The sequence below is a fragment of the Anabrus simplex genome, chromosome 1 (assembly GCF_040414725.1).
Source record: "Anabrus simplex isolate iqAnaSimp1 chromosome 1, ASM4041472v1, whole genome shotgun sequence".
Classification (NCBI taxonomy): domain Eukaryota; kingdom Metazoa; phylum Arthropoda; class Insecta; order Orthoptera; family Tettigoniidae; genus Anabrus; species Anabrus simplex.
Window position 1 is genome coordinate 725288873 of NC_090265.1, and position 23003 is coordinate 725311875.

General features: G+C 41.0%; 1 protein-coding gene across 2 annotated transcripts in view; it reads right to left on the reverse strand.

Moving 5' to 3' along the window:
* LOC136857418 (cytochrome P450 9e2) overlaps positions 1-23003 on the reverse strand; it is an 82083-nt gene that overhangs the window by 57125 nt on the left and 1955 nt on the right. Inside the window, exon 1 of one of the 2 annotated variants that reach the window (XM_067136068.2) lies at positions 10803-10900. The exons of the other annotated variant lie outside the window; for it this stretch is intronic. The gene's annotated coding sequence lies outside the window, so the exon portion shown is untranslated. Of the gene's footprint in view, positions 1-10802; positions 10901-23003 lie in introns of those variants that run through there. 2 annotated transcript variants of the gene reach the window in all.

Genomic DNA, 23003 nt, shown 5'->3' on the forward strand with positions numbered 1-23003 from the left:
ACTTATGGCGACGATGCGATAAGAAAGGCCTACGAGTTGGAAGGAAGCGGCCGTGGCCTTAATTAAGGTACAGCACCAGCATTTGCGTGGTGTGAAAATGGGAAACCACGGAAAACCATCTTCAGGGCTGCCCACAGTGGGATTCGAAACCACGATCTCCCGGATGCAAGCTCACAGCCAATTAGTTTTAAAAGAAACGTTATCTGTACAAGCCTTTGTGTCTTATCTGCTAATTCTTTCCTTTATTTTCTTTAATTTTACTAACATAATGTTTGGCGGAAATTAGCACCAAAGAATGAACACTTCCCCATAAGGAGGTTTCCCATGAGGACAAAGTATACTGAATACATTTATGACTATATAAATTATTTTTCAGTATGGGTAGTGAACCGTTCAAGGCCTTGAAGACCACATTTTTTGTCAACGATTCTGATAGTTTGAATCTTGATCGGAATTCTTCGAAGAAGTTAGGAATTTTTCCTCTTGCACCGATCCTGAGCTCTATAACCTCGATGTTATCCAGTACGTATTCACGTCGGTAGAAGGACATAGTTGGGTTCGTAGATGCTCTTCTTTTCCTCGTGTACTTCACTGGGCTGATTAGCGTGCGATTAAAACCGAACTGTAGGATCAATAATATATCCATTGTTGTTAATTTTGAAGGCTATCATATCAATCCTACGGGTACTGCCGTTCTCGGACAATCCATTGACCTCTTCGTGCTCTGTGTAACCAGCGTCTTGCAATGACTGGGCGATGGAGCTTCGTAAGGCATGGTGTCTTGTAAGTCGCAGGGTTTCGCCGTAGGAACAGTATCCCAGGACATGAGAAAGACTTCTTATCTCGTCGTGGCAATGCCCTGGGACCTGCCTGGCTGCGACGTGAGCGGTCATCGCCAGTCACTGCAAGACAGGCCATCATGGTGCGTTATCCAACAGTTCGCTGAAACGTTTTCTTTACATAAGATAACACCTTTTCCCTTTTGAGGAAGCTGACACCAATTTTTGGAATTCCTAATCTCGCAGTAATTGTCTTATTTTCTTGGAATCCTAAGGACCATTTTTGGAATTTAATAAACTGACGCAAGGTGAAATGCTGACATTTATTACAATCCGCAGAAAGATTCCTACTTCCCAAAATATAAGGCTTGCTATTTATTTGTAAGTTAAAAAGGGCGCTAATCTTTGAACTTCCTGTCTGTGTATATCATACCATCGGGTGTGTCGGCAGGAAGGTGTAGATTTCTTTCAGAGTGCATTTTAAAATTTTGTCACCGTCTTTTAGAAATTTCAGAGGAATGCATTAATTTTTAATGTCCCATACTTTAGCAAAACGTCATTAAAATTGCTCTAAATTCGAAATCAATCAAACGAAATACTTTTTTCTAGTTCAGTAGCTGCATTAAGGCATAAAATCACTCCCAGAAATAAATGATCGCCTTAACTTGTTTACTTCATGAGGTAGTGGGTCAGATATGTGGAAACAGGTCAATTGTCAGAAACTCAATTCGAAGATCAAACAATTAACCATGTATGCACCTAAGAAAACTTGGTCGATGTTGTTGTTTGATTCATCAGTCCATAGACAGGTTTGATGCAGCTTTCCATACCACCCTATCCTGTGCTAACCTTTTCATTTTGCCGTAACTGCTGCATCCTATATCTGCTGCAATCTGCTTGTCATATTCGTACCTTGGTCTACCCCTACTGTTCTTACAGCCTATACTTGTCTCAAAAACGAACTGCACAAGTCCTGGGTGTCTTAAGATATGTCCTAACATCCTGACCCTTTTCTGGTCAAATTTAGAGAAATTGATCTCCTGTCACCAATTCGATTCAGTATCTCTTCATTCGTGATTCGATCTATCCATCTCACCTTCAGTATTCTTCTGTAACACCATATTTCGAAAGCTTGTATTCCCTTTTTTTCTGAGCTAGTTATCGTCCATGTTTCACTTCCATACAACGCCACGCTCCAGGCGAAAGTCTTAAAAAATATGCTTGGTCCCTAGTCAACATTATCTGAGTGTTTGTTATAGCTTCTCACACATAATTCTGGAACAAATTAGTGAAAACCACAGCCTTCTAGATCAAACGGTTAGAGATATAGATAACTTCAAATAGAAGCTTGCCCGAAGTTGTAAAATTTTTCATTTGTGCATTACCTAAACGAATTTATAAAATGTTTACGAGTAGCGTATCGTAATGAATTATACGCCATTTCATTTGGAAGAATCCAGATAATTTTATGAGACAACATTTGGAAAAAGCCATTTTGAAAAAAAAAATCTGAAGAATATAATTTTATTTACGAGGTTCTAATGCACTTCTATATGTAATTATGGACCAAAGTCTTAATACTTTCATATTGTTTTCAGCGTTTGAATCTCTATGTTGATCACCGCGCCTCTACACCTCTGCAATCGGGAGGTGGAGAGGGGCTGGTCTCCACCATCGGCTGTCCTGCAAATGGGTTTCCGTGGTTTTCAGTTACCTTGCACTAAAGTATGGGCCACGGCCGCCAACCTCCTCACCTTCTCCGAACATCTCCTTCACCGTAACAAATCTCCTGGCCTGGTGTTACCATCTATGAGGCCCTCCGTACCCCTTCAGCGACGGAATGAAAACGTTTCGTTAGTAGTAGTGCATTGACTTACTTAGTGTAGTGATAGTGCAGGTCATTACCTCACAAAAAACTTACCTTTCCTTTGAAACCATTCGCTGTATTAATTTATTTTTCCTGAATATATTTTACTAGCCATATTACCCGGCGCAACCCTCACACTTTATTCATTGTTTTCGTTTAGGTATTTTATTACCTGTTAATTATGTATGAAGTGAGTTTCTGTGGATTTCGTTATTGTGACATTGACAGACACTTCACCCTATTTTCAAACACCCCCCTTCCACACAGAGGGGTGCGCATATACACAAATCCATAGTATGGGGCCATTTTGGCCTTTTTTAGTCCTTCCCAACCCCCATGCGATGGGGGTTGAACTTTGACTTAAGCAACAAGCGGAGTGTCTCTGTTCACCTCAGCGATCCCGAAACCTACGGATTTGACACTATTTTCGATTATTTTTATATGCCACCCCTCCCCATCTTCACCCGTAGGGATGGCTAACCCCCACAGTGCTTGTAATGTTGCAGTCATTACTTAAGAGACAAAGTAGGAGTCCTCATACTACGTAAAGTTAAGCAATTTCATCAATTGAGGCGAAAGTTGAAAGGCTAAAGGGGCCGGATAGGTTTCAAATTGTCAGCCTTGGATAGTTCTATCAAGATAAAATAAAAAACAAATTTAGAAAATCATTTCCGGTCTGAATGCAGCTCCGGAAAAACTGCCTGAAATCGCTTGTTTCCTTACCCATTTTCGTTTAGATTAACTCATTTACATAATTATTTCTGTAATGTGTTCGTTGGGTGAATAACCTCGGGTATATTTTGATTGTTTGAAAAATGTCCAGAACGAATGTAGTTTTGATGGCTTAATTGAAACTATGTATTGACTCACATTATCGCTCGTAGTGGCAGAAAACGGGAAACTGCTAAGCTTATCGACCAGATAACGATGATTAAGAAAGGGATTGTAATTTTCAGAAATAAATAAAGAATATATTCTCATATTTTATTATATTTTATTTACCTAAAATTTGTAGTTCATATCCCTAGCATGTTTTCAGCATTACGTTGCTTGCCTGACGGGGTAGAACCGTGGATTCTTTTTAATTCCTGTAAAGTTGCCAAACGGGATATACAACTTTCTTTGAGCACTGGCTTCATATCTTTAACAGATCTAGAGATACTTCAAGTCTTGTAAGTTATGTAAAATAAAATCTGCTCCACAAAATCCCGACGCAGCTGTGGTCCTTTTATAAAGGTGTCCACCAGGACATTTTCCAATATACATGAAGTTGGAATGTTTAAATGAAATATTGATATATGATGCAATACACAAAGGTGTATGATTAATATCGGGGCCATTGACTCTGATTTACAGTCCTGTTACTATTTTCGCTCCGAAGGCTATCTGAGATTAACTGCGGCACGCCACACGTTGGTTATTAACTGGCATAAAAAGAAATATCTCCCACGTTGTACACAGAAAATCTCATTGCAAAGTTGTCCGCTCCATAAAGTTTACTTCACCACACTCATTTTTCACGGACAACAAAAACAAACACCGTATTACTCGGAGATGATTGTCAGCACATTTATTTCAATACATTGCTGGCGATGGCTGTTGTTAGCTCCTTTCACCCTTTATTCACCATTAGTCTATATATAAAAATATTTGATGTTGAATATTTTTAAATTTAATTTTAGTACACTGTAAATAAAACATACTGAATGTTATTTAACAAAAAATATTGGGAATCACGAGGCCTTTTGGGCAGTAAATACTTTTCATAAACCAGTACGATCCTTGTCCTAAACACCCATATTTCCTAAGTATAATTCCATAAGTTTCTTTATACTGCCCCGGAAGGAAATACAAATTTTATAAATTGGTTACACTTTTCCCGATAGCCACGTATATACCACAGCTTAGATATAACTATTTAACTGCCATCTGTTAAACAGTACTCAATCTACGAGTATCCTGCTTGCTGCTCAGAAGGCGGTCTAGCAAGTCCCAAGGGTCAAGTACCATCCAAGTTCTAATAATAAAATGTGAATGCAATGTCATAAGGGTGGGACTTGTAAGTCCCGATGGTCGAGAAAGTGTTAAGGCTGTAATCCTCTTTCACAAATCCGAGCTTTTGAACACGTCTGACAAATTTTCTGTGATGATGCCCCGTTGGATGTGTAGCTGTAAAGTTACAGATGGTGGATTGGAGTCCACCATGGGTAGGCCAAGAGGTGGGTCTGAACAGTTTCTAATGTTTACATGTGGCAAATACCGGGATCGTACCTTAATTGAGCTCCTAATTGGCCAGTCCTAACCTCCTCGCATACTAACGCCACCCTAAATTAATCAGTCTTCGTACTACGTTAAACCGGAAGTTTGATCCAGGGTTTACCGGTAACAACAGGAGTTGCTGTAAAGTCGTCTACCGCAAGGATCAGTTTCATGTCCTGTTCTTTTCAACTTGTACGTTTGCGATCCGAAAGTAAGTGTGACCTAAAATTCATATAGGTTAGTTACGTGAATTCCACAGTTTTAGTAACTAATTCAAACGAATTCAAGGTCATTCTCTTTGAATATATTATGAAATTAGGTTCCTACTTCAACTTTGGTTGACCGTGTTGCACCTTAGTATCAGACAGTCAAACTATCAGCGTAATGTTCATTCCGGGAATCAAACACAGCAGTGTAAGATTGCTAAAAATACCTAGATGGTACTTTAGTTAGATTAATGACCCATTGTAACTACTATGATAACAATTTAAGAAACACATCCATAGCTTTAATCTACTTCCGGCTGAATGTACAGCTGTAGTGTGCTTACTCGAACTGTAGCTGATATAAAGTGCATTGCTCTGTAGGGCGGTCGGAAACAACGTGGATAGAGTATATAAGCGTTAGAGTGTTGGTCATACTAATAAATAACTTGAAGAAATTAATTCGATATTTCCCGCCCTTGTTATTTTATCAGCTGTTGAAGTTAGCCAATCACATCGCTTTGCGGGCGAATTCAGCTGAGCTTTACAAGGTGATGTTGCTAAAACTGCACGTAGCTTAGACGGGCTTCAAAGTCCTACCGAGAAATGTTACCGTAGCGTACTTGTTATGGTGAGATCCTGTCACTTCCGAGGTCCTTGTTCAAGTCTCTCCCATAGAGAAGTTTATTTCTTCTATTGGAGCTCTCAATCCGTCTGTGAGACGATCTGATCAGCTAACTTCAGTAGCCGCAATGGTGCGAGACATCGAAATTTTTCCAATTAATTATCAGTATGACAAACCCTGTAACGCTCATATACCTGGTTCACTGAAAGAACGAAAGATGCTGAGGAAAATCATGGGCCCCATTAAAGAAGGAGGTGAATACGGAATTAGGCACAATAACGAGCTTTACCAACATTTAGAGAGCATAACATTAGCCATGAGAAAGAGGAGGCTTATCTTCTACGGTCACACAGTCAGAATGGACAACAAGAGACTGACCTCAATAATCTTGAACCCAATTTCTAGAGGGAAACGGACAAGTTAAAAATGGTCTAAACTGGTTTGAAAAGACCTAGAAAAATTTTAAAACTGATCCCAAGTGAATATTCAACAGCGACGAATTTAGAATGCTGATCAGAACATCTGACACTCTCCGGTCATGGACAGCTAAAAAACACTACCTCCTGGAGTGGGAGTGGAAAGCAACCCACAGTACATAGATGAAGGAATACGTGTCTAAAAAGAAGGTTCACCAGCGTTAGGAACCACGTGTTCCTCGGGGCTCAACGAAACAAGAAGAAATAGAATGTATAAAATATAAAGGCAAATTGATTAAGGTCGTGCAGTGGATCATTGATAGATTGATGTTATCCAGATACCAGGATCACGAGTTTAAACGCGGTACAGGTTATATGATTTTTAAAGGGCGACATAAAGTCAATTTGGCATGTCTGCTTCTTCTTCTGTTATAGTCTCCTCACAGATTGTTGGAGACAATAATGGGGCCTATATTTTGTGCTTCCCAAAATAATGAGAGTTGGAGTATCATGGATATGGAACTAATTTCGGAAGTTCTGAGTTCACGTCTAAGTTTTCTTTGCTGTATTCGTCACTCCCGAATATCTCTCTTACCGTTCTCTCAATTCTGAGGAGGCTACTGATCAGTTCTGGTCCTCAGTCAGACTTGTTGCACCAGAGATGTTCAACCGGTTATAGTCTTGATAATGTTCGACCACCTAGTGAGTACATGTCAACGATCTCCTAAATTTTGTGAGGATTTATTAAACACACTGTGCACAAATACGTAACAATTACATAAAGTTCCTGTCATCTGCATAGTACGCTAGTGAATTAGTCCTTGCTACACGTAATAGTGTGATACTGTCCACAGGGAGTGCAGAAGCGCTGAAATCCTCTTTGGCCACAGATCGTGTAGTGGAAGCCGTGAGCCGCATTGCGAAGTAAGGCTTCTTCTATTCGCTTGAATTAAGTAGAATGCTCGCAGCTTTCCTGTCCCTGTCTCCACTCATATGCGGCTGTATTTTCTAGGCCATTGATCTGTACTAGTCGTGTCCTCGAGAGACCAAGGGCCCGTTTTAAGTATGCTGTTTTAACTGCCTCCATTCTATTCACGTTTGCAGGCGTAGTGCAGAGCCATATCTTACTGACTGCATAGCAGACAATTTGTGTTATCTTAATATAAAAGAGGCGCATAGCTATTTCTAGCGAGAGTTTCTCAATTTTCTTTACATCGAAGATCGCTTTAACCGCGGCTGTGCATCTTTCTTCTATATGTTTGCTGAAGGTTTTCCCTGTTACATTTAAAGTTAGTCCCAGCTACTTATAGAAGTTTGCCAGTTCCAGGCGATAATTGCCACAAATGTGGATTTTAGTATGTTCCCTCCACGCCTAAATTTTATAATCTTTGTTTGGCTTGTGTTAATTTCTAATCCATTCTTTCGTGTCCATATCCACATATATAAAATTACATGTATTGACTGACTGACTGACTCACTGACTGACTCACTGACTCACTAACTCACCAACTGACTGACTGACTGACTGACTGACTGACTGACTGACTGACTGACTGACTGACTGACTGACTGACTCTACAAGTCACCACTTTCCCTTATCTAGGAAGCCTGATCACCAATGACAACAGGTGCAGCAAAGAGATCAAAAGGCTAATAACACTTGCCAAACAGGCGTTTAGTAATAGGAGAAATCTTTTAATCTGTGCAAATTTAGATTTTGGAATTAGGAAGAAATTTGTGATTTTTGTATGGAGTGTGCTATTGTATGGCTGTGAGTCTTGAACAATGAGAGATGAGGTTTGGAAACGACTGGAAGCGTTTGAGATGTGCGTCTGGAGACGAATGCTAAGGATTGAATGGATTGAAAAGAGAACGAACAAAAGCGTTCTAGACGAAATTCAGGGGAAGAGATAACTGATGTTAACCATACAATGAAGAAGAGCTAAATTCACTGACCACATCTTGAGACACAATACCTTTCTTACCAATCTTCTGGAAGAAAAAATCACTGGGAAAGGAGACCGAGGACGATCGAGGAATAAATATTTCAGGACTTGGCACAGAGTCTCCATTATGGAAATGAAACGAGGACAGGAAAGAATGGTTGCATGGACAAGGCATTGTCTTTAGACAATGAAGATGAAAGAGTATAGGAGAGAGTTGACGAAATGAAATATGACAGGGAAAACCGGAGTACCTGGAGGAAATCCTGCCCCACAATCCCGCTTTGGCCAGCACAAATCTCACATGGAGTAACCGTATTTGATCCACTGAGTCCGGCGCGCTGCTGCCTGAGCCATGGAGGCACCAAGATAAAAGGTGGTGGTGTTGATTATTATTGTTTTAATAGGAAGAACAACCAGGCAACCATCCTCTATATAGCACTAATCAGAGGCAAAAATGGAAGGGGTCCGACACTTCGAAAAATGAAAATATCGGCCAAAGAAAGATAAGGGCCACGAAGGACTTTGCTCTAATACCGTGGGGGTCGGAAAAGAACATGAGTTGAGTAAGGGAGGTGGGATAGGTTAGATGAAAATGAAGAGCCTGACACAAGTAAGTGGAAGCAATACCAGGACTAAGGGCTCCGTGCTCGGCAATCCATGCTCGCAATTTAAATGAGCCCGGACGTTTCAAGATGGCAACCCTACCCTGTGCCGGCGTAATTTAGACTATCAGAAAAAAATCACAGTTCTGTCAGTTTTCGTATTATAAATTAACAAATTTATATACATATTGTACAAAGAGTGGACTATCCCTCGAAATTTTGTGAACATGTAGCGGTTGATTTGGTGAGTAGTATTGGGGCCGAAATTACTGAAGAATCACGAGCATCAACTGCGGAAAGGCTAGTAGGTAGAGATCATTTTCCACACAGAACACCTGCAGTAGGCGCGAAGAAGGAAGGACACGCGCAGCGTACGTGCAAGGTTTGCTACCACAAGTCCAAACATAACACCGGTCGTGCTGTGAAGAAAATGATAACCATATATACTGTCGTAAATGTGACGTAGGTCTTTGGATAAGAGAATGTTTTGAGTGTTACCATACCAAAGCTAAGTATTGGGAATAACAATGTGTAATTCTGTTATTCAGTGACTAAAAACTATCGACTGTTCACTTATCCGTGGGCTGTATGCACGCGTAGGATTTCCTTTACTTGTACAAGGTCCGGGATCCATATCTCAATAATTATACAGTATAAATCGACTACTTGAGAGATGATTGCAGACTGTTGCCTCACTACACTTCTAAATCTGTGAAGTCGTATAATCTATCATTAGAACACACGCACATAAATATGAGTTTATCTAACCGGAGCGCGCGAGGAGAACGTATGTCAGCAATTACGTAAGATCTAACTGAGCGCACGTGGCTACGAAACATCGTCCCTAAGTTCCACCACCAATCACTATCGATCGACAACACCACCTAACGATAGTAAAGGAAATCGACAACACGTCAAAGCAAAAACTAATTCGATAACGTGAATAGCTTTCGAGTGGCTGAATTTCAAAGATCATGGTAGTACTGTGTAGTGATGAGAAGAATGCAAGAATGAGGAATGTGGCCTGCAAGCACAAACTTCCTATTCTGCCTAGACAGATCGGCTCTTATCTGCTGCACGAAAACATTGACTCACACTTTCCAGTTTACTGGATTACAACTGTCAAGGGCGAAGAGCTGCCAGTAGAAGATAATATAAAGTCGCTGGGTAGTAGTGGAGTTGCTATGGTAACCATTCCGTCACTGGCTCTGCTGGTGAAAACCCCTTCGCCCCGTGCCTCACCGGGCATGTGCATTCTTCTGATCTGCCGACTATAGAATTACTAACAGCGGCACTCAGGCGCACGCTGCGTGGTAGTAATATTACTACCGGCGGGCGCATAGTGTTTTAAGAGCCCCTGGTGCGTCAGAGACAGCAGGGTAAGTATGACGGAGAAGACAGTGTTGCTATAACTCTCCCCTCACAACGAATAACTTTCTTTGTAGCACTTACACGGAGGTAATATACTTCCGATATTCGAAAAATCTCACACTGAAAACATTGTAATACTCACCGTACCAGAACCGGCAGCACTGGCTATTTAGGCATCGGTGTTGCCAAACCGTATGCAGTGACAAAGTACGGAGCTATGATAGCGTCCCGGGTTTGATTCGCGGCCGGGTGGGGGAATTTTACCTTCATTGGTTAATTCCAAAGGCACGAGGGCCGGGTGTTTGTGCTGTCCCCAACATCCCCGGCACATAACACTACCCTCCACCACAATAACACGCAGTTACCTAGACATGGCAGATGCCGCCCACCCTCATCGGAGGGTCGGCCTTATAAGGGCTGCACTCGGCTAGAAATATCCACACGACATTATTATTATTATTATTAGTGCTGGTTTTACGGAAACTTCTCGCACGAGAGCTGCGCCAGAACTGACCTGCTGTCACTATTCGGCAACATAAAGCAATCCTTACTTCGATTGGCCCGTGATGAGACACTCCCCTGTACAGATCAGAAAACTATTGGTCTTGCATGACTGTGGACAGAAGGGCAGGAGGGAGTTATTCCAAGTTCGCATTTCCTGCGGGGTTTCACGTGGAATTCCGAGCACATAGAACAGTAGAAATTATAATAATAACACTAAGTGCAGCACCTACCTTGCTTCTGTGGACGACCTCTGCTGAAACTGTGCTGCCTGTGAGGATTGTATGTCCCTCTGTAGAGGGCATTTCAGGTGAGATAACGATAAGAGAATGCGTCAACCTTTGTTTTGCGAACTGTTATCTCTAGAAGAGTTGCTATATACAGATCAATACTTCTGACGAGATACTGAAAAGCCTCGTATCGTAGATAAGAAATGGGATAAATTGCTGAATGGTATGGATAGAGTCTTGAGGAAGAGGTACAAGACGAAAATAAACAATTTCAAGCCAAAAATAACGTAATTTCCTGTATATAGGAATTAGAAAGACGTTTTTGAAGACTTTTGTATGGAGCGTGGCCTTGTATGAAAGTGAAATATGGACGACAAATAGCTCAGAGGAAAAGAGAATAGAATCTTTTAATCTTTTGAAATGTTGTGTTTCAGAACAATGCTGAAGGTGAGATGGATAGGTCGAATCACGAACAGATACTGAATCGAATTGGTGAGAGGAGAATGAATTGGCGAAATTTGACAAGAAGGGATAGAATGATAGGACACATCTTAAGACAATCAGGACTATTTTTTTCGGTTTTCGGAGACGCCGAGGTGAAGACGTTTAGTTCCGCAGAGATCTCTTACGAGCCAGTAAATCTTCCGACACTAAGTTGACGTATTTAAGCACCTTCAAATAGCACCGGACTGAGCCATGATAGAATCTGCCAATTTTGGGTGCGAAGGAGAGCGTCTCAACCCGTCTGAGCCACTCAGCCCGGCACGTCCAAAAGAAAAGTACTGGAGTGCAGTCGAACGAAGTCAAGCCATCACAAAATTACATATTAGGAAATGAAGTAGATGAATATAGTTACTTGGGAAGTGAAATAAGTAACGATGGCAGAAGTAAGACGAGCAATGAAGGGCTTTCTCAGGAAAAGAAATTTGCTCACTTCGAACACTGATATAGGAATTAGAAAGACGTTTTTGAAGACCTTCATCTGGAATGTGGCATTGTATGGAAGTGATACATGGAGAATAACTGTCCGACTCGTTGGCTGAATGGTCAGCGTACTGACCTTCGGTTCTGAGAGTCCCGGGTTCGATTCCCGGCCGGGTCGGGGATTTTAATCGCTCCTGATTAATTCTTCTGGCTCGGGGACTGGGTGTTTGTGTCCGTCCCAACCCTCTCCTCTTCATATTCACACAACACACTACACTACCAACCACCACAGAAACACGCAATAGTGCTTACATCCCTCCATAGAGGGTTGGCGTCAGGAAGGGCATCCGGCCGTAAAACAGGGCCAAATCCACATGTGCGACTCAAATCGCACCCGCGACCCCACAGGTGTGGGAAAAGCGGTAGGAAAAGAAGGAGAAGAAGAAGATACATGGAGAATAACTAGCTCAGAAAGAAAACTAATAGAACCTTTTGAAATGTGAGGTTACAGAAGAATGCTGAAGGTGAGATGGAAAGATCGAATCACAAAGGAAGAGATACTGAATCGAATTGGGAAGAGGAGATCGATTTGGCTAAATTTGACAAGAAGAAGAGAGAAAATTATAGGGCATATCTTAAGGTACCCAGAACTTGTTCGGTTGGTTTTTGATGGAAGTGTAGGCGATAAGAACGGAGGGAGTAGGCCATGGTATAAATATGACAAGCAAATGTGTGATGTAGCAGTTACGTAGAAATGAAAAGGTTAGTACAGGATGGGATGGCATGGAAAGCTGCATCAAACTAGTTTATAGAAGGATTTCTCAAACAACAAGCCCACCTGGTAGCCATGACCGTCAAGGAGTCAAATATACATGGTTTGACATCGAGGTTAGCCGGTTCGACTCCCGTTGGTGGAAAATCAACTATTAGAATGTTGGCCGGCAGGTTAGGTTACAGTATCTCATCGCTAAATTGCGTGGCAAAATTCCCCATAAAATACCAAACCTCTGCGCAGTGTTTATATGCAGTGAGGGAATATGACCATCACAGCGTCATATGACCCTTTAAAGTGAAGAAAATAGCCTAAAAACCACTTTTCCCTTTTCGAAAATAAAATGTTCATGATAAATATGTTGCCTTTGTTGCTTTAACGGCTCGTACCTATAGATTTGACATAGGCGTTTTAGCTTATACCGTGTCAAGAAAATAAGGTGAAATTCTTTATGATTCGCAGAGAACTATGCTCTGCGTCATCACAAGAAAATCTCGAATGTCCTCGAGAAAGGTTACTAAAACAATGAGCTTTGAATTTAGACGTTACCCAATAGAAGTGGAAATGGCACGTTCATTCGTTACCATATGGCACCTCGGACTTATTGAAATGCTAATAGGTCAACGAAATAGATGAGTACAGAATTTTAAATGTAATTATGTGAGTGTGGACGTGTTTTAATGTTGCAAAAGGGGATAGGTTAGTTTCAATATGCTTTTGTTTAGAAGAACTACGTCCTATTTGAAGTAAACGATTTTATTTTCTACTTAGAGAGCCAGGGTTCGACTCTGTGTAATTGTTCTTGTATGAATTTAGTAGCTGTATCTGTGTTCCTGCTTTTCGCAATAATGGCTGTATCGTTTGTGTATATTACTGGCATGGTGTTATTAGTGCGAGGGATATCGTTCATATATTGGAGAAACAGGATTGGTCCCAAAATACTTCCTTGGGGCACGCCGGCATGTATGTTTCTTGGTGTGAAATTTATTCCATTTATTGTGAAGAAAAATATGCGGTTTAATAAGTGGTTTTGTGTGAGTTTACAATTTAAGTAATTTGCAGATGAGATACAATTTAAGTAATCTGCAGATGAGATACAATTTAAGTAATTTGCGGATGAGATTGGGGTGGTGTACTCGGTCAAAGGCTTGTTTGTAGTCTAAAAATATTTGAAAGCCTTATGTTATGTTGTCAGTGACGCGAAGTAACTCATGTGTGGTGGAATGTTTGTGTTAGAACTGGAGCTGTTCGTATATTAGATTGTTATTTGTTGTATTTTTTATGCGCGAGTGGAGTAATTTTTCAAAACTTTTAGATATGATACTTAATAAACTGATTAGCCGGTATTTAGCTGCGTCTATTCCAGGTTTGGGGAAACGTGATTTTAGCTACTTTCCATTGTTGTGGAAAGTATTCTAGCTTTAACATAGCATTAAATATCTGAGTTAGGATGGTAATCATTTCCGGATTTAGATGTTTTAGCAAGGGTTCTGGGATCTCATATTTACCGGGGGCCTTATTATTTGACAGTTTTTAATTATATTTTAATTTCTATTGGTTTAAATTTGGGGACTACCGAGTGGTTAGTGGTCTGTACGGAATTATTTATTATATTATCATGTCGAGGAATTGCTAGTTTATTATTTGATTTAAAATTTCCTTTTAAGGTGTCCGCTACTAGTTCAGATTTTCCTCTATTAGGTGTGATTGTGGAGGCGCCATGTTTGGTTGGGGGGGTTGGGCCGTCTGATTTAGCGAATATTTTAGTGGTTTTACAAAGGTTATTTTTATTATCATTATTTGTAGTTATATTTAAGAGTATTTTATTCCTGTTATTATTTGCGTGAGTTATTAATTTTCGTTTTTGTTTTAGAGTGTAGTCGGTTAACGTTTATTTTATTTTGAAGTGTTCGTGTTCTTTGAAATGTGGTTCGAGCTCTGTCTTTCTCTTGAATTAGTTGTATAAGGTGTGGTGGTAGTGTATTTCGTACTGTGTGTCATGGGATGAGGCTGGATTTTGCTGCAGTGAGTACGATGTTTGTGAATAGGTTGACAGCCGTATCAGTTTCTTCTGTAGTTGTGATAGGTGGTGTGGGGGTTCAGTTCTTTAATTTGTTCTGATTGTATGGTGGAAGTGTCCCAGTCAATGCGTTTCGTGCTTATTAGTTTATTTGTGTTGCGATGGTACTGTTTAATGCCTATTTCAAGTAATACTGGTCTGTGGTCAGAGCGTAATTGTTGCATTTTGCCTATGTTTGTGTTGCAAGGAATGTTTTTGTGAAGGGCGATGCCATTTATGTCTGAGTGTAGCGTGTTGTTTCGTCAGCAGAAGAAGGTGGGTTCTAGTGGGTCTATTACGAAGTAATTGTGTTGTGTGCTCTGGTATCGTAGTTTGGTGCCCTGTGTGTTAATAGTTTTACTGTTTAAGTCGCCTGCCAGTATTACGTGTTGATAGGCCCTAGTCTACAAGTAGGTTGAAATCTGTAGTGTGACTTGTTCCTGGGGGTAAGTAGCCTGAAATAATTGTTATGAATTCGGGTCCGTCTCTACTTGCATAGCTGTGGCTTCTAGTGCGCGTGTGTCTGGGAGATAGATCTGGGTGTAGGAAATGCGCCTTTTAATCGCGATCAATGTCCCACCACCGTCTCCATCTCTGTCTGTCCTGTATATTGCGTAATGTGGTAGTGTAAATCGTTTTCTGGGTTTGAGTTTTGTTTCATGTGCAAGTAATATGTCTATGTTGTATTCCGTGAGGTAGTGTTTTAGCTCGGCCTTTTTTGCTGGGTCATTAAGGCCATTACCGTTCCATGTGGTTATCCTGAAGGGTTCTAAAAGGGCCAGTGTCAAAAAACCTCTTTTTCAGCTATGAGCATTTGAAGTTTATCAGATCTAATCTGAATTGGTGGCAGTTTAAGTATGCTTATCCAAAAAACAAATGCAAACAAGAACTGTCATATAACACCTACAAAAGACGGGGCCGATGTTAAAGCTCAAACCTTAAAGTGACAGACACACTAACCACTCTCAACATAATTTACTGTACTACACATTTACCGTAAACAGAATCATCACAAAACAATTAGTTATCAAAGGACTCCCTACTGACACTGCAATGGAAGTGACCTAGGAGACAAAGGTTTTCGGCCCACTCACGTCACACAAATGTTTAGAACAATTCTGTGGCTTGGTTCTAAAAGGGTCAATGTCATTTTTTAAAATCGAAATTGAGATATTAACCGATAAAAACGCGTTTTACTCTGGCCAATATCTCTGTTAAGTATTAAACGAACAGTTAACGTTTAATTAAATAAGCCCTTGCCAATAATGTTAGATTACCAATAAAGATTAGAGACCTGGCAATTTTTAAAGAATACGATTGAATAAATTAGCGTTTAATAAGGTGAATTCCACAAAGAAAGTATAAAGTTATTTAAAGTTAGTTGTTGAAAAAAATAATTGGAAAACTATACGCAAAGTTTATCAGATCTAATCTGAATTGGTGGCAGTTTTTCTGGTGGGAATATATTGCCGCACTTCGTCATTTCTAACGCTCGGTATAGTGTGAGTTAATAAAATTATTTAGCAACAGCAGCTGCGGCAGCCGCAGTTTTGTACCTTAAGCCACAAGCTGTGCGCTTTTGTGGGCCAAATACGGTTTTTTAAAACAGTTTCCGCATGACAGGGCCCGAGACAGTGCACCGCGTTGGTCGTTGGGTGGTAGGATATTTTTACGTCGCTTGAGCAAGAACCAACGTGGATCCTCTCGAATGGCAGTTGCAATTTGAATGTCTGCCGACATTGCAAGTTCGGACGGTTGCAGCACGGACAGGCGCTGCAGTTTCAAGTCGTAGAGGCGAAGTAGGCGGAGTAGCTGCCACAGGAAGAGAGAAGGTCATTGACCACTCGGGGTCTAAAACTCCTCTCCTAATACGCAAAGCAGTGATTGTGTACGATCGCTTTGGATCTAAAACCGTAGGCTGTGATACGTCTGTTCGCATCATGTTCTCGTGAGTGAGTGCAAGAGTTGACCAAAGGAGGTCGGATAGGACAGATGAAAGTGACGAGTAGGGCACAAGCAAATGCAGGCAATGTCAGGAGTCAGCTAAGGGCCTCGTGGTCATCAACCCACACTCCCAAGTTAAGAGCCTGGGGCCCCTTTCAGTCACCTCTTACGACGGGCAGGTGTAATTCTACCGCCCACACCCACAGGGGGGAGGGCGGTCAACACCATTGGAATTAGCTAGAGACATCTGTTGAGAAATCAGGGAACTAGTTCTAATGTTGAAATGCTTAGTCTGCAGTAGGAAAGTTCATGATATTCAAGATTTATCACGAACTCACCTGTATCACGAATACACATCCCTTTACCCTATAGAGATGGCCTTTCGGGTAAGAGGAAGGGAATATGGAAGAGTGTTCGTTGTGGTACTAAGGAAAAGGACGTGAAAAGGGAGGCGACCTAAATACAGCGTTAGCTGCTTTAGGTCGGCTATTTACCTCCGAACGGAAAGAGCTCCAAAGTTTCATCAAATACACTATGGACAGTACTGGATACTAACGTACTTTCCCGTACTAAACTGAGAGACATGTTGACAGTGGCGCACCTGGCGGTAAGATTGAAACTACAAAAGTTGCATGTTAAAAGTGATAGAAATAATGACTGGTCAGCGTTGAGGCCTTCAGTTCAGAAAGTCCCGGATTCGATTCCCGGCTGGATCTAGGGTTTTAATCGCGTCTAATTAATTCTTCTGATTCGAGGACTGGGTATTTGTGTTTGTTCCAACACTTTTTCTTCGTATTCAGACAACACAGTACACTTCCAACCACCAGAGAAACATGCGATAGCGATTACTATACCTCGCAATTTTAGGTGCTATAATGTTATTTTAGCTGCCTAGAATAGACTCTGAAATAGATTCTAAAATATTTTTGGGTAGCTTCAATTTTACCTATTTTAATAGGCATCAATTAAAGTACCATGTTTATTTCGCTAAAAAGATAATAACTCGTTAGGGGGAAATATAAAACAAGTTTCACTCACCTCTTTGCTGCAAACGTCACAGAATATAATTTTACCATCCGATGTGAAATGGAGTAACTTCTGGAACCACTTTTCAGTTAAAGACGACTTGGAACCTGACACTTTCGGCATAATTCGTAGTGTACAGTGCATTACTGCACTCAGTTTCAAGGCCGCCCCGCTAGGTGCGCTGGCAATCAATGTCTTGTGATATCTCGCAAAGTGACACGTATTCTCTATAATGCGTCGGGTGCGTCAACCTCGTTAACCGTGGTAAAATGGATAACTCGTCATGGTTAGGTTAATTTTCTGTTTCACCAAGCCCGGTTTCGAAATTTTTGAAGTTTTACTACGGTTAAACGTTTACCGGTCGTGAGCGCGCGGTTAAGCAGCTAACCGATGCTTTGATGGAGACATGTCAAGGTCAAGCGCACATCACCCGAGGTGGGTGCAGAGTGTCTTCAGATACTTTAATATGATAATACCGGACAGCTTGCTGTTTTCAGCGAGAAAGCCGATAGTGCTGCTACCTACATGGCTTGGAGTGACCAACTCTTCAAAAACATATTGCCATCTGCATGATTCTTGGCGCACTGCCGTGTTGTTTATAATGTATCAGTGTTTGTCACTAAATAATCTTACATTGCAGTTATATTCCAAGAAAAGTGTTATGCGCTGAACAAATTACCCACAAGCTATTGGGCATGGGAACTGATAAGGACAGCAAGTATTAAAAAAGTTATGACCTCGCATCTGTGTTGAGGTTACATTCTATGACCCTTATATTAAGAAAATCAATCAAATACTCTACTGAAATGTTAGTGGGACGTAAAAACAATAATATTAACATAATGGAACTCTAGTATACTCAAACTTGAGGGTCCACATTGTTAAACAGTACCATGAATTTCACAAACGAAAACTTGTGGGCCTGTAGCGTAATGGTTATCGCGGTAGTCTTGAAATTGAAAATTGAAGGCCATGAGTTTCGAATCCAGTCATTTTTTTACTGTAAGGAAATAATAATAATAATAATAATAATAATAATAATAATAATAATAATAATAATAATAATAATAATAATAATAATAATAATTTTCTTTACGTCCCACTAAGTACTTTTACGGTTTTCGGAGACGCCGAGGTGCCGGAATATAGTCCCCCAGGAATTCTTTTACATGCCAGTTAATCTACCTACACGAGGCTGACGTATTTGAGCACCTTCAAATACCACCGGACTGAGCCAGGATCGAACCTGCCAAAATTGGATCAGAAGGCCATCGCATCAACCGTCTGAGTCACTCAGCCCGGCGTAAGAAAATTCTTCTTCTTCTTCTTCTTCTTCTTTGTTTACCCTCCAGGGTCGGTTTTTCCCTCAGACTCAGCCATGGATCCCACCTCTACCGCCTCAAGGGCAGTGTCCTGGAGCTTCAGAATCTGGGTCGGGGGATATAAGAGGGAGATTGGAAGGGATAGACAAGGAAGAGGGAAGGAAGCAGCCGAGGCGTTAAGTTAGGTACCATCCGGGCATTTGCCTGGAGAAGGATGGCCACTTCCAGGATGGCTGAGGTGGGAATCGAACCCACCTCTATTCAGTTGACCTCCCGAGGCTGAGAGGACCCCGTTCCAGCCCTCGTACCACTTTTCATTTTCGTGGCAGAGCCTGGAATCGAACCCGGGCCTCCGGGGGTATTAGCTAATGACATGAACCACTACACTACAGAAGCGGGCAAGACAATTATTTCAGTGTATTACAGGCATAGGCTTGAGCACCAGTCCAACTAATTTAATACGTGTGTATGGTAATGCTTCATGCATAAATTTGGGAAAGAGACTTTAGGAAATTCTGAACACTTCTTCCTTGTCAAGAACATCCTAGTTCACTCACCGTAACCCCAATGTATTATACATATTATGTATTTCTGTTTTCAGAGGTGAATGATAACCTACAACCTGCTTTCCAGTCTTTGACCAGGTCAGGGATGTAATGAATGAATCAGATATAGGCTGTTATTACGATGGGGTCGCCACTCCCAAAGTGATTTACATTAATGAGTGATAGATGCTATGAAATGAGAATGGAGAGTGTTGCTGGAATGAAAGATGACAGGGAAAACCGGAGTACCCGGAGAAAAACCTGTCCCGCCTCCGCTTTGTCCAGCACAAATCTCACATGGAGTGACCGGGATTTGAACCACGGTATCCAGCGGTGAGAGGCCGACGCGCTGCCGTCTGAGCCACGGAGGCTGTTTTCAGAGGTAAAACAGAAAATTCAAAGTACAGCAAAAACGAGAGAGCAGCGTGAGCTGAGTTCTCCTGTAGCATTCGGGAAGATCGGCCGTATCGAAGAAGAGGAAGAAGAAGAAGAAGAAGAAGAAGAAGAAGAAGTCAAAATAATGGATCAAAACTCCTGTTCCTTAATTACAGCTTCTCTTTCCCAAAATTGTAATAAATCATAGATGTTGTTAAGTTATCTGCCCGCTCTGGCGCTTTGGCTGAATGGTTAGCGTCTTAAAAAATAATCACCACCACGGAAAGGTCAGCGTACTGGCCTTCGGTTCAGAGGACCATGGTACGATTCCCGACTGAGTCGGAGATTTTATTCGCGTCTGTTAATTCCTGTAGATCGGGGGCTACGGGTTTGTGTTCGTATTCATACGCATCTTCAAATATATACAACACAGGATGATGTGTGTGTTTAATAGAACAAATTATTAGCGTAAATTGTATAATATTGTATTCTAGGAAAATTTTCTTCGTCTCTTGTTAATTTAAAATTTAGTGCTTGACAATAATGTATTTTAGTGTACCATTTGCCACCGAGGTAGACACCTCATTTGCAAATAAAGAGATTTTGATTTGATTTGACATCACACGAGAAACAACCACAGAAACACGAGGTAGTGAATATATATCCCTCCACATACGATTGGTGGTAGGAAAGGCATCTGGCCGCAAAACTAGGCTAAGTCCATACAACGTCCTTCGCCAGGCTAGAAAAAACTGGAGAGAGTAGATAGTTGTTAAATATTTCCCCCAGAGGATGGTTGGATCCTCAAACAAATGCTGCTTTTAATTTTCAAGGCACGGCTAACATTATGCTCGTTTGGAGGTTTATGAAAGAGGCATTTCATATTTTAAAATGTCATTCTTAATTATTATGGTTATTCAATTTATTATTTTAACAAAAATATTTCCAATGAGTGTAGTACATTCCTCTCAACTGTAGCATAGACGAGTATGCAGTTCACACCAACACGCTAGATGTCACCACCATCGCTGTTCGCACTCGACTCAATGCTGTTGAGATAGAGCTGTCCGGTATTGGTGTATTAAAGTATTTGGTGTCTTTACTCCCGTGCGGTCTGGGCTGGCACACGGTGAGTCGAGCGCAGAAATTCGAAGGAGATACGATAGGGGTGCACAGTATTCCCAAGGTACGCAGAATACAAGGTAGGGATCACGGCAGAAATGCGCAGTAGCAAAGCAGAGCTGTGATGTCACATAGGACCCTCGCGTTGAAGCTGCCCTGAATGAGGTATAGCGATGGACTAGACTGAATACCTCGTATCTCAAAAAGTTCTTCCTATCCATTAATTCCCTTAAGACTGGTCACGCCTCTCAGTCACATTTAGATATGCAGTCCATCAGAACAATGTTCGTTGGGTTTATTTTCCTATGCTGACGCGTGAAGGAAAATGAACCTTATAAAAATTATACTCTAGGAGTTAGTAAATAAGTCACGAAGACATACTTTCCTATGGTACGGTACGGTAAGTTTCATTTTCCTTCACACGTCGGCATAGGAATAAAGAACACAACGAACATTGTTCTGATGGACTGCATATTTATGTGTGGCTGGGAGGCGTAACCAGTCTTAAGGGAAGTAATGGTTAGGAAGAACTTTGTGAGATACGAGGTTTTCATTCTAGGCCATCGATAGGTAGTTCGAATAAGAATCGCTATGCACGCAGAAGCTACGAGCTAATAATAAACGATAATAACATATCAGTGATTATATCAAACCGTGTGTGGTTAGTTTATGTCATAAAACGTAAAAAGCAGTAATAGTGTGAACTTTTCAGTATGGTTTGTTGCACTATTGCAGGCTGCACAAATCCTAGCAGGCACGCGAAGGAACGAAACATATACTTTCATTTATTCCCTAAAGCCACTGACTTAAATAAAACGGTGGAAGGAACAAATAATCAAGACATTATTGAAAGCTATTTTTCTCAGCTTCGAGGGTTCGGAAGATTTTATGACCATCCTCTTCCGAGAGCTGTGGCGCAAAGGGTGAAATCATTGCTTCTCAGCCTCAATATTTTCGAGGCGATAAGTAATTTCTACAGTTCTACAGAAGATTATGAAACATTGCGTGCAAATTAGTTATCGTTCAAGCCCCCGAAGAGCTAGTGGAACAGCTTGAGGACTGTCGCAAAACCAAGGATCGTGATGAGCTACTTGAAGACTTCGCTGGCTATATAGCTTTTAGGGTAAAGGAGAAGAACCTCTGCATAGAAAACGATTATGGAGAGAAAAAAGATCAACCTAAAACAAGGTGTGGAAATTGGATTTCTAAGACGTCTCGAGACAGTTTGAACCAGCCTACAGGTAGATGGTACACCACGGAAGTGCAGATGGAAAATGAGTTCCAATTTTACCACCGGAAAGAACTGAAAGTGGGTTCTAACCTCATCACAAACCTTACAGATATCCTGAAGAAGAAATTCCCCAATATTCTTAAATTTGCAGGTTACTTCGTGAGAAGCCGTTCTTTTATTCGAATGAACGTTGGGGACAGAAGGTCAGCGCCTCAACCATCTGAACCACTCAGCCCGATGATTGATTGATTGATTGATTGATTGATTGATTGATTGATTGATTGATTGATTGATTGATTGATTGATTGATTGATTGATTGATTGATTGATTGATTGATTGATTGATTGATTGATTGATTGATTGATTGATTGATTGATTGATTGATTGATTGATTGATTGATTGATTGATTGATTGATTGATTGATTGATTGATTGATTGATTGATTGATTGATTGATTGATTGATTGATTGATTGATTGATTGATTGATTGATTGATTGATTGATTGATTGATTGATTGATTGATTGATTGATTGATTGATTGATTGATTGATTGATTGATTGTAGTTCTGGTTAGGGATTCAACTTTACCCTTTAACTTCCTCACAAATCTTCCTTGGTCGTTTGATAAGGATGTTAAGCATAGCACGCCAAGGGCGCCCGTGCCCGGGGGCAAGGGGGACGCCCCCCTCTAGCTCTCAGGAAAAGGAAAATTGTAGTGTAGTCAGGTGTTTTTCTTTCAAGAAAATGATTTAAAAGTTTGTATTACGTAGGAGTGGTAATACCGCCCCCTACCAACAGGCAGGGGATACCGTGGGTGATATTTTACCGTGTAATACAAGTCGCCATCCATCTTCCAAATATTAAAAATACTACATACACCC